General features: G+C 44.9%; 1 pseudogene; it reads right to left on the minus strand.

Annotated features, from left to right (window-relative positions):
- Positions 1-6,282: 6,282 nt before the first annotated feature.
- LOC109264252 (heat shock protein beta-1-like) lies at positions 6,283-11,628 on the minus strand (annotated as a pseudogene).
- Between the last annotated feature and the right edge of the window lie 1,771 nt (positions 11,629-13,399).

Consider the following 13,399-nt stretch of genomic DNA (forward strand, 5'->3'; position numbering starts at 1 on the left):
TCTGTAGCCCTAAGCTCCAATACTCTGTTCAAAAGATGTAGAAAAGGTGGCGTTTCCCATCCACTGGGCTCTACCTTGCGTTAAAATGCATTAGTGTTGGGGCGCCTGGGTGGCTCAGTCAGTTGAGTGTCCGACTCTTGATTTAGGCTCAGGTCATGATCTCACGGTTTGTGAGTTCAAGCCCCTTAATCAGGCTCTGTGCACTGAGCCTGCTTGGAATTCTCTCTCTGCTTCTTCCCTGCTTGAGCTCACAAGCGCGCTCTCTCTCTCTCTCTCTCTCTCTCTCTCTCTCTCTCTCTCAAATTAAAAAAACAAATTAAAAATCCATATGAGTGTGTCCTAACACAAAGCATTTAAATAAATGAATGTTGGTTGTTTCCCCATAAGGAGGAAAGGCAAACATAGCCTGCTTGAGGCATATCACAGCCTTTAGCAGCATCTAGTGGTGGTTTAATGCATGGAAAAATGTAGGATTCAGGATATCCCTATCAAGCCATTACAAACCTCAATAATACTTTCCATCCAAATTTCATGAATTATCCAGGCTTCCCAGAATTTGGACACCACAGTTTAAATCAAAACTTCCTTGGAACGCATCTAAAGATGCAACCAGGCAAAAAGCACTGGCAGAAGATTCAGAATAAATTTCATAATCATAGTGAGATGTGCTGCCTGACAAAAATAAAAACTGATGGGGGCTCCTGGGTGTCTCAGTTGGTTAAGCGTCTGATTCAGGACCGTTTGGCTCAGGTCAGGATCTCATCGTTCGTGAGTTGGAGCCCTGCATTGGGCTCTGTGTTGACAGCTCAGAGCCTGGAGCCTGCTTCAGATTCTGTGTCTCCCTCTCTCTCTGACCCTCCCCCACTCACTCTCTCTCTCTCAAAAAATAAACAAACATTAAAAATAAACAAAGAATAAATAAATAAAAACTGATGGAGAAGAGACTCTCCACTCCCATGTTCATTGCACAACAGCCAAGTTATGGAAACCTAAACATCGCTGAATGGGAGAATGGATAAAGAAGATATGGTATATCATATGACGGAATATTTTTCTGGCAGAAGAAAGAAGGAAATCCTGCCATTTGTGACGATATGGATGAAACTTGGCAACAGTACACCAAGTAAGATAAGTCAGACAGAGGAAGACAAATCTTGTATGAGATCTTTCATATGTAGAATCTAAAACAAACAAACTCAAAAAGACAGGGGCTGAGTTACCTGGGTGGCTCAGTCTGTTGACCCTTGGTTTAGGCTCAGGTCATCATCCCAGGGTCGTGGGATCGAGCCCCATGTTGGGTTCTGCACCAAATTCCATTTAGCTCATTGCCCCACCCACTTCCCCTCCAGCAACCCTTAGTTTGTTCTCTGTACTTAAGAGTCTCTTATGGTTTGCCTAATTCTCATTTTTTTAATTGAGATATAATTGACATATAACGTGGTGTAAGTTTAAGCTGTACAACATATTGATTTGATGCATTTATATTGCAACATGACTGTCACTGTAGTGTTAGTATCTCTGTCATGCCACACAATTATCATTTCTTCTACTGATGGGAACAATTAGGATCTAACCTCTTAGCAAGTTTAATGTTTACAATATGTGATACAGTTTCGTTGTCTGTAATCACTGTACTGTGTCTTAGACCTCCAGGAAACACTTACCTACTATTGCAAGCATGTACCCGTAAGCAATCTCTCTCCCATTCTCCATCCTCAGCTCCTTTCTTAAAAAAAAATGTTTTTTAATTTAAAAGACATTTTCTAAGAGAGAGAGGTGAGTGCATGTGCACACAAGCGGGGAAGGGGCAGAGAGAGAGGGAAAGAGAGAATCCCAAGCAGTCTGTGCACTGTCAGTGCAGAGCCCAACGTGGGCCTCAAAGTCATGAACTGAGATCATGACCTGAGCTGAAATCCAGAGTCAGATGCTTAATTGACTGAGTCTCCCAGGAGCCCCATATTCTGCTTTGTTAAAACAAATGTGCTTGGGTCTCAGAAGGGTCAGAATGTGGAGTAAAAAACTCAGATCGGACAGGCTTGGCTATGCATCCCGTGTTTAGTGAGGTTATGCATCAAAAGTAATTAGGCCACAATGAGGGCACCTGGGTAGCTCAGTCAGCAAAGCTTCTGACTCTTGACTTGGGCTCAGGTCATGATCTCACGGTTCATGAGTTTGAGCCCCGCATCAGGCCCTCTGCTGACAGTGTGAAGCCTGCATGGGATTCTCTCTCTCCCTCAATCTCCGTCCTCCCCCACTGGTTCTTTCTGTCTCAAAACAAATAAACTTTTTAAAACAGAAAGAAAAGTCATTATACCACAACAAGATACCACTTCATACCCTTTGGGATGGCTATTATTAAAAAAATGAAAGATAAGTACCGGTGGGGATGTGGAGAATGTGGAACACTTGTATGTTACTGGTAGGAATACAAAAAAAGATGCAGTTGCTGTGGAAAACAGTACGTGGTTCCTCCAAAAGTTAAATATAGAATTACCATATGATCCGGCAATCCCACTTCTGGGCGTGTACCCAAAAGAACTGAAAGCAGGAACTCGAACAGATATCTGTACCCCAACACTCACAGCAGCATTCTTCCCAACAGCCAAAAAGTGGAACCAACCCAAGTGTCCATCAACAGATGAACAGGTTAACCAGTAGTGATGGATTTGTACAATGAAATATTATTCAGCCTTAAAGAAGAGATTCTGATACATGCTATGACATGGATGAAGCTTTGAAAACATTATGCCAAGTGAAATAAGCCAGATTTTAAAAACCGAAATATGACTCCACTTATATGAGGGCTGTAGAATAAGCAAAATTATAGAGACAGAAAATAGAACAGAGGTACCAGGTTTGGAGGGAGGGAAGAATGTGGGGTTAGTGCACCGTGGGTTGTTTGGAATGATGAAAAAGTTCTGGAAATGGAGATGGCTGAACAACATTATGACTGCACTTAATGTCACTTAAGTGTATACATAAAAATGGTTAAAATGATAACACATTTGTACCGTGTCTTTTACCACAATAAAAAAGATGTATAGATCCAAATGAAAGAAAAAAAGCAGTTATAAATCGCTTTATTGAAGTTTTATTGGGGTTTTCAGAGGAGTGAAATTAGATGCACGTTTTTAGTTCACTTCTCTATCTGCTCAGTGAACATGTGTTAAATGAATAAATGAGTCACGTCTAAAAGAAGTTTCTTTGGATAGACCCAGAGGAGCAATCACACATACCTTCACCCCCGAAGGCCTTTGTCCCATCCATCTGTCTTTTGAATTCAGAAGCACCATACGAACTCATGATCATTATTTAAAAAAAATCATACAACTTCAAATTGTAACCATGTGCCAGAATGTTCACTCTCACAGTTTCTCTATGCTACCTTACCCTCAAGTTTTTACCTCCAATCGCTAATTGGCTAATACCATCACGTGTGTACGGGTCAACGCTCCCAGCAAGCTTCAGATCCAGCCTAACCCAGGACCCAGGACCAGCAGCGTCTTCTCAGGAAAGCCACCCACCCCACCCCCCACTGCTGCCCTGTAACACACACACACACACACACACACACACACACACACACACAATTCTAAGATTTATGGGACTGTTTTACCCTCTTCTCTATTTCTTTTCCATCAGAGGTATAGGCTTGAGATCCTGGCTAGGTTGTCAGTTCCCTTATTTCCTCTGGTTTCCAGCTAGAGAACCCCTAATGCAATCCAGAATCAGATTCTTCAAGCAACAGAAACCAATTCTGACAGATTTAAGGAAAATGGAACGTATAGAATGAAACTAGGGAGATTTGGAGACACTGGCCTGGAAAATAGGCAGGTCCAAGGGAGGCTATGCAGTCAGAGATGCAGCAAAATTTTATGCTGTAAAATGAAACCAGAGATGTAAAGTGAGGCCACTGCCGAATCTGTTTGGTCTGTCAGCATGGGACGAAGGCTATCACCATTGGACCTACTGTTAACCCTGGATGCTACTAACATTGGTTTTAGGATACTGTCACTGTCCCAGGACACAGATGGTGGCTTTGCTACTGGTGATGACCTAGAAAGGATTCTTCATACCATTAGCTCTTATTTCAGGTTCTGGGGAGGATGCAGCTGATTAGCTCTGACCCTGTGTCCTAGGAGCCTATGCCCTATGTGCAAAGGCAGCTGGAAAAGCGAGTATTTGGCCATTACGGCTTCCGTAGTGGAAAATGATCATCTCTGCCTTCCACCAAGAGTCATAGGCAAGTTCATATGCTTGACATCCTTAAAAGAAAGAAAGCTCCATTTTACCCATCTTCACCTAGATTTTTTTGCAGCCTCTGTGATACTGGGCTAGTCACTGCCCCGGCATCACATTTCCTTGCAGTGTACCACAGAGTTCCAGAAGATTTAAAGAAAAAAATTTTTAAAAATCAACTGGAGGATGACCTCTGACATTGGCAATGAATGATGCTTGCTTGAATGGAGATGACTGTGTGTGTGAGTAAAATAAGTTTATCACATCCTCACTAGATGTGATGATGCCATTGTTGCTGGGTTTTTCATAATTCATTTTTTCATAAAGGTAATACTTGCTTCAAATGTCGAAACAATATTAAAAGGTCTGTGCTTAGAAGTCTTGGTTGCACTTATACCCCCAGCCAGCTCATTACCTCCCCACCTGCCATCTATAGAGAACCACTTTTATTCACGTATTGTGAATCCCTCCAGTCTTTATTTATGTAAATAGAAGTACATACAAGATGTCATGTACAGCATGATGACTACAATTAATAATACTGTTTTGCAGGGGTGCCTGGGTGGCTCAGTTGGTTAGATGTCCAACTCTTGATTTCGGCTCAGGTCATGATGTCATGGTTGTGGGATGAAGCCCTGCGTTGGACTCCATGCTGAATGTGAAGCCTGCTTAAGATTCTTCCCTCTCAGGGTGCCTGGGTGATTCAGTCGGTTAAGTGTCTGACTCTTGATCTCTGCTCAAGCTATGATCTTGCAGTTGGTGAGTTCAAGCCCTGCATCAGGCTCTGCACTGATGGTGTGCGGAGCCTGCTTGGGATTCTGTCTCTCCTTCTCTCTGCCCCCTCCTTGTGCTATCTCTCTCTCAAAATAAATAAATATAAAAAAATTAAAAAAAAAAAGATCCTTCCCTCTCTCCTTGTGCCCCTCTCCTCTGTTCATGCATTCTCTCTCTTTAAAAAAAAATATTTTAAAAATACTGTATTGCATATTCAGAAGTTGTTCAGAGAGTAGATCTTAGAAGTTCCTATCATAAAAAAAACTGTTTTATAACTATGTGTGGTGATGGATGCTAACTAGACTTACTGTGGTGATCATTTTGCAATATGTACAAATATTGAGTCGTTATGTTGTACACCTGAAACTAATATAATATGTCAATTACACCTCGATAAAAAAGTGAATATAGATAAGTTTCTATTATTCATGAAGTTGTACACATCAAATTTGTACAGCTTTTTGTATGTCAATTATACCTCAATAAAGTGGCTTAAAAACATATTTTTTCTTATTTCTCTCTTTCTTACAAAAACAGGTAGCATGCTATTTACACTATTCTGTTTCTGCCTTTTCTTTTTCATTTTTTAAAATTGAGGTATAATTGACATAGTTGGCATATAGTTTCAGTTAACATCTGTCACCAACCAGTTACAAATTCTGTGTGTGTGATGACAACTTTTTTTTAAAGTTTATTTATTTATTTTGAGAGAGAGAGAGAGAGAGAGAGAGCAGGGGAGGGGCAGAGAGAGGGAGAGAGAATCCCAAGCAGGTTCCACACTGTAAGTACGGAGCCCCATGCAGTCTCGAACTCACCAACTGTGACGTCAACTTGAGCCCAAACCAAGAGTCAGATGCTTACCCCACTGAGTGACCCAGGCACCCCAAGAATGGGAAAATTTAAATCCACCCCAAAGCTAGCCCATCATAAAAGTTTAATGAGCTGTATAATTTTCCAGGGTTTCAATGTATTTATAGATTTCTATTTTTATACAGAAGGATTCATTGGGAACATACTAGTTTTTAATCTTTTTTTTTTTTAACTTGACAATACTTGGAGGACATATTGACTACATCAAGAGGTACAGATCTACCTTATCCTTTTTAATAGCTTCGTGGGCTATTGTATGTTTAACCAAAAGTTGAACCAATGTGCTCTTTTTTGAGGGTGTGGGGGGTGGGGTGGGGAGTTGCTTAGAACTTTGACAAAAACAGAAGGTAAAGTATGAAAAGAGCTTACGGGTTGGCAGGTGGGGATGGTCAGAGGTGGCTACTGAGGGGGAGGGTGTACAGCAAGGCTAAGGCCTTCACTTGGCTCCAGGCTTCCCGGCTTCCCAGCTTCTGGGGCCTCAAGCTGGCTGGGCATCGAGGCCCCCACGGTGAGCCTGCCCTCAGGGGACAGAGAGGAGGAGACCAGGGTGGGGTCCACCCCGGGGGGGCAGCGTGTAATTTTGAGCGAAGCCCGGGGAGAAGCAGCCATGGCCGTCCTACCTCTCTTCGAGCTTGCCAGTGATCTTCCATCCACTACGCATTCCTCGCTCTCGACCGTCGGCTCCTCGGAGGCGGAGCGGTTGACTTCCAGGGACACGCGCCAACGGTCTGCGGCTGCGGGATCTTCCAGACGCCGCCGCTGAGCTAACCGGCCGAGCCCGGGGCCGCCGGCGGGCGCGGCCCCCGCGGCGGGGCCCTAGACCGCGGCCACGGGCAGCGAGCGCACGTAGAACGGCCACCCGCTGTGGCCGAACCGCTGCGCTCACTCCCCGGGCAGCCCGGGCCGCCCGCAGGCCTGGTGGGAGAGGCGGTTGTGGGCCGAGTCCCGGTCGCGGAAAGGGTCTGAGCTGGGGCTTCGCAGGAGGGAGAAGGGCACTCGGCGCTCGGTCGGGCTGGCTCAGCTCCGCGCGTCTGGCGGAGGCTTGGAGGAGTCCCAATCTACTCTCTTGTTGGACTTTCCCCCGGTTTTCCTATAATAAATTTCCGGTAGTAAATAATGCTACAACGAAAATCCTTGTACGTCCATTTTAGTTGGGCAGATGTTTCCATAGGATACATTTGGAGAAGTGGAATTGCTTGATCGAAGAGTATACAGATTTGAAACATTTTTAAATTATTATTATTTTTTTTAATGCTTATTTATTTTCGAAAGAGAGAGAGAGAGACAAAGTGCGAGCAGGGGAGGGGCAGACAGAGAGAGGAGGGAGACGCAGAATCCAAAGCAGGCTTCAGGCTCTGAGCTGTCAGCACAGAGCCCTAAGCAGGGCTCACACTCACAATCTGTGAGATCATGACCTGTGCAGAAACCAAGAGTCAGACTCTTAACGGTGGGAGCCATCCAGGTGCCCCTGAAATTATTCTTAGTCGTATAAAATTATATGCATAGTCCTAGAAGGTGAGGGATAGTTTCACTAACACTGGGCATTTCTTAACTTTTTATGAATTGTATTTTTCTTTTTCTTTTTAATGCTTATTTATTTATTTTGACAGAGAGAGAGAGAGAGAACGAGCAGGGAAGGAGCAGAGAGAGGGGAGAGAGAGAATCCCAAGCAGGCTCTGTACAGAGCCCGAGGTTGGAGTCCACCTCCCCAACAGGTGAGATGGTGATCTGAGCAGAAATCAAGAGTCAGCCACTTAACTGACTGAGCTACCCAAGCAACCCTGAATTATATTTTTTCATGTTTTTTGCCCATTTTTCAATTAGGGTGCTTGTCTTCTTTTTGGCTTATATGTGTTCTTTGTCTATTAAAGATAATACACCACCAAGATATTGACAAAGTCAACCGTAAGCTCTGATTGATGGGAAGACCAGACACAAATCACTTGCTTAAAATTACATACCTAAAATTTATAAAAGAAACTCAGGGATGCCAGGATACCCTGCAAAGAGATTAGAAGCATTCTGCAGAACAGATGAGGGATATATAAATTCCCATGTCCCCCAAAAGCCTCTTCTGGGACACAGTTGCACATAATAAATCTGTGTGTGGGGGGTCATATCATACCCTCTGGAAACTCAGTTGCCCCTCCTCCAAGGCCAGTTTTCTGTGCATAAAACTGAAGCATTTCTGCACCTAGTCTAGTCTGAGCTGACTTCTTGCAATTTGGGGATGCAATTGCGCACAGTCTGCCTACAGTGTGGTACCCCAAAGCCTGGGCCAAAAGGATTTCTTGATTTATTGCTGCATGACTCTTTATATGTTAAAAAAGTAATTGATTAGGAACAAACGGACCAAGGCAGAGAGGAGAATGGGACTCAAAGGGCTCTATCTCCCTTAATCCCCATCAGCTCTCCTTAGGTGTCCTCTCATCATTATTCAAATAATTACATAAAATGTATATTGTTTGTAGTAAAATGTGTAGGTGAAAGCATCTTTGGAAGACTGCAATTTAACTGAACTGGTCATACACTATCTATTTATTTAGGGTGCAAGTAAGCGAGGAGCAGAGAGAGAGAGAGAAGCGGAGCTCACAGGAAGCGGGGCTCGTGTGTACACAAACTGGGACTCGTGCTTAACTTGATGCTGGGCTCGAGCTCACCTGATGTGGGACTCCAACTCACAAACTGTGAGATCATGACCTGAGCCAAAGTCAGATGCTTAACCAACTGAGTCACCCAGGCACCCTATTTATTTATTTATTTTTAAATTTTTTTAGAGAGAAAGAGCACGTGAGAGTGGGGCAGAGGGGCAGAGGGAGAGAGAGAGAGAATCTTAAGCAGGTTCCATGATCACTGCAGATCCCAACTCTGGGCTGGATCCCACAGTCCTGGGATTATGACCTGAGCTGGAATTAAGAAACACTCAACCATGTGAGTCACGCAGGTGCCCCAGTAATACACTATTTAAGTGAAAAGGATTTACATGCCGTTGCTACGCAAAGTGCCTGTGCCTCTTCTGGAATCGCCATTGGGTGGAGGGAATCATCTCTCTAAAAGGTGACCTGGGCTCCCCAGTTGGGTTGGGCAAGTCTGGCTCTGAGGCTGGACAACCGGTGGAGGACAGTGTGAGGAGAAACCCCTTCCCTGGCAAACCCTGGGTGCCTCCAAGTGCCTTATCACCTCTCAACAGCTTCACTACTAAATGACAAAAGAAGGTGGGGAGTATCTGCTTGAAATGATACTGTGGGCCCTGGCCTGCAACCCTGAGCGCCCTTGCCCCACCCCTGGTTTCTGTGAAGGGGGTATAGTGGATACAATGGGTGCCCCCTTCTGGTGATGGGTGCATGTGGACCAGAGTGGGAGGAAGCCTGGGCCCATCATCCAGGGAGGGTTTGAAGTCTTGTCTGAAACTTCAGCCAGTCCATCTCTGCTTGTGTTTTGTTTTAGGAAGCTGATTTCAGTTCAACTGCTTGGATGTGGGTTTCAATACCATGATGAGTTAACTTCTAAATAGGAAATTTGAAAATACAGTCTTTGTTCCATCTTGAAAAATTTAATGAAAATGTATCTACCAGATATTAAATTGTTTCCCTGCTGCAAAGTTCTGCTTATTGAATTTGGAGATGAATTGTTCTCCAAGGACAAATAGATATATTCTGGTTTTGTATTGGGTCCTGCTCAGGCCTGAAGGGGAGCCAAGGGAATCCTCCTCCCCAACTGCCCCACCTCTAAAAAGAAGACCAGGGCATGCCTTCAAGCCAGCAGGAAACATCATGGACAGTTCTTATTGCTGTTTGACTTATTTTTCCCCCCTCTATATAATATATTATATATATATTATACATATATATATGTTATATATATATATACACATATATATAACATATATACGTATATATGTATATATATACATATATATGTATATATATGTATATATACATATATATGTATATATATACATATATATTATACATATATATACATATATATTTCCCCCCATATAATATATAATATATATATTATACATACATACATATATATATAAATGTTTATTTATTTTTGAGATGGGGAGGGGCAGAGAGAGAGGGAGACACTGAATCTGAAGCAGGCTCTAGGCTCTGAGCTGTCAGCACAGAGCCAGAGGCAGGGCTCAAACCCACAAACTGCGAGATCATGTCCTGTCAACTGGGAGATCATGACCTGAGTGGAAGCTGGATATTTAACCGACCGAGCCACTGAAGCGTTCTGCCCCCCCCCCCCCAACTCTGTGGTTTCTGATTAACTTTTTTCATTTTTTAACATATTTGTGCACATGAAAGATCACTTTTACAGATGCAGTCACTGAGCGCCAAGACCTGTGGTGTCTGGCCCCAGATCCCGCAGCAAGTTGGGACCAGTGCTGGGACTGGAGGCTGAGTTCAGAAATGCACAGAAAGAGGACAAGATGCCAGCAGTCTTCTGTGCCTGCCAGGGGGTTCCAGCATTTTCTAGTCATCCTAGCACCAGGGGCCTCACCAGGTCCCTGAGCGAAGTGCTCATGGAGACAAAGAGCACCTTAGTGTGGTGGTGCTGAAGCCCTGTGCACAGATGCCCACCCTTTCCCACCTGCGGCAGGCACGTGGCTGATGGAGGCCCCCGGCCCCAGCTGGGACTCTGGGAACCCCCCTTCCCCACATCTGTGCCTGTGCCCTGGGAGCCAGCACCGTCACAGCCGTCCTGTCCTAGAACGGCCAATCCTGTATCAAGGCTCAAATGCCTCCTCCTTCCCTGGGCTCTGCAACTGGAACCGGCTGTTGGAGCAATTCATTATGGCTATTATTGGGGTAATTAATTAGTTACCCAGGTGTCTGCCAGCCCCACCACGGGTCTGCGAAGGCAGGAACTGTTTCTTGTACTTCTTTGTAACCCCAGTGCCCAGCGCAGGAGGGCCGGAATGGTGCTCCCTCTCTTTTTTGTGACCAGTCTCCCTGTGGGCGCTGTTCCCTCTCTGAGGAGTCACAGTGCCACCCAGCGGCAGGCTGGCTGTACTGAGGGTGTTCGCCGAGGGCCCTTCCGCCCCACCCCCTGCTGGTGGGGGCCACTTAACTGCCCGAGTTGACTGGTGGATCACCTTCCCCGCAGGGCTTTCCGGCACCCCACCACTTAGGGCAAAATGGAAGTGGAACGGCAGAGAAGCATGCCCACTGCCTTTGGGATCCTTGGGCACAGAGACTTGACTTCATGTTGCTGTAGCTGGTGGAGGCGCGTGTGGTTCTCCCTGTCCTGCTGTCCTTTCTCCCTTCCCAGGCTATTAAAATACACTTCGAAGGTTCAGTTCAGTCACCGCCTTCTTCCCCCCTGCTCCCATGCATGCCCCCACAGATCCCTAGCTTATGCAGCCTAGATTCAAATCCCGGCTTCGCACATTATCCGTTGTGAGACTACAGGCGAGTTACTTAACTTCACTGGCCTCAGTTTATCTATAAAACGGGAATAATAATAATACTACATGCCCCATGGGGTTGTGAGGGATAAATGAACCCAGACTGGTAAGGTACATGTAAGTGTAGTGCCGGTTTAATTTGTACTTTTGTTCCTCAGTCACGTGTACCACTTGGGGGCAAGGACTGTGTCTGATCCATTTTACCTTCACTGCGCTAGCATCTGCCAGGAACTCAAAAGGTGCTACATCTGCCAGATGCAGGGCAACAGGCAGCCTTTGATTTGGGTCTTAGTGAGCAGTAGGTGGCAGAGGAGGTCCCTCATCCTGGTCCTGGCTGTGATACTTTCTCACTGTGTGGCCTTGGATGTGTCACACCATCTCTGGGCCTCAGTTTCCTCATGAGCAAGTGGAGGGGGTTGGGCTATACTGTTCCAAGTCCTTTCTGACCCTCTTGGGGGCCCAGGCCTCCTGATACGTTTTCCCTCCCTGAACCTCCCTTACCCGCAAGCCTTTGTTTGTTTGTTTGTTTGATTGATTGGCAAGACTCTTAGTTACAGGATAAGGCTTCCCTGATCAGGTAAATAGATGAGAGCTGTACTCCAGAGAAGAAGGAGTGATTTTGGCTTTGAGAGAGAGAGGAGCAGCTCTGGGACAAAGGGAAGGGATATATTCCTTTCTTAGGAAGGATGTATCTATTATAAGGTGAAGCCAGGAGCAGAAACACTGTAGGTCTGGGGGCACCTGGGTAGCTCAGTCAGTTAAGCATCTAACTTCAGCTCAGGTCATGATCTCGCGATTCCGTGGGTTCCAGCCCCGCGTCGGGCTCTATGTTGACAGCTTGGAGCCTGGAGCCTGCTTTGGATTCTGTGTCTCCCTCTCTCTGCCCCTCCCCTGCTCATGCTCTGTCTCTGTCTCTCAAAATGATACATAAACATTAAAAAATTAAAAAAAAAAAAGAAACACCATAGGTCTGGGTTCAGATGGAGGAGTAAAGGAGTAAAGGGGTGACTACCACAGCTGGGTCTAGGAGAGGATGGGGTTACCCTGGTGTATGCAGTTTCTGAGCCTGGGTACTGACTCTCCAGACTGGTAGGAACTGATAAGAAACACTCTAACAAATATGGTGGATACTAACCCTGCAGGCAAGGAGGAAAGTCATCTCTGATGAAAGGTGCCAAGATCTTGGGGGAAGTAGGGGCCACGAGCAGCTGAAGAATTATGTTAAACAAATCTATGATTTGTAATATAACCTACGGAAGGTAAGGGTCTAGTGGTGCCTGGGTGGCTCAGTCAGTTAAGCATCCAACTTCAGCTCAGGTCATGATCCCACAGTTTGGGGGCTGGAGCCCCGCGTTGGGCTCTGTGCTGACAACTCAGAGCTTGGAGCCTGCTTCCGATTCTGTGTCTCCTTCTCTCGCTGCCCCTCCCCCTACTTGTGCTCTATCCCTCTCTCTCAAGAATGAATAAATAAACATTAAAAAATTTTTTAAAAAGAAAAGTAAAGGTCTAAACACGTGTGAATTTTCTAATTCTGAATGGATTCTTCAAAGCTATTTTCCTCACCTTATCTGTTTTTAGACCCATATCTTGAATTTTTAATTTGTGCTATTATATTTTTCACCTTCTGAATCCTCAATTTCTGGTTGTTGTTTTTTTTTTAGATTTTATTTTTAGGTAATTTCTCCAGCCAACATGGGGCTCAGACTTAGAACTCCAAGATCAAGAGTTGTATGCTCTACTGACTGAGCCAGCCAGGCACCCCAATTTCTGGTTTTTTTTTAGTTTCCAACTTTGTATCAAAAATTCAATTTTTAGGGGCACCTGGGTGGCTCAGTTGGTTAGGCAATTGACTTCGGCTTAGGTCATGATCTCACAGTTTGTGAGTTCAAGCCCTGTGTCAGGCTCTGTGCTGACAGCTCAGAGCCTGGAGCCTGCTTCAGATTCTGTGTCTCCCCCTCTCTCTACCCCTCCCCTGCTCACGCTCTGTGTCCCTCTGTCTCTCAATAATAAATAAATGTTTAAAAAAATTTTTTTAATTCAATTTTTATCTTAATGATCGTACTAAGATAGCTTTTTTTCTCATTTATGTCTAAT

Source organism: Panthera pardus, unplaced genomic scaffold (genome assembly GCF_024362965.1).
Source record: "Panthera pardus isolate Hobbes unplaced genomic scaffold, ASM2436296v1 HiC_scaffold_22, whole genome shotgun sequence".
Lineage (NCBI taxonomy): Eukaryota > Metazoa > Chordata > Mammalia > Carnivora > Felidae > Panthera > Panthera pardus.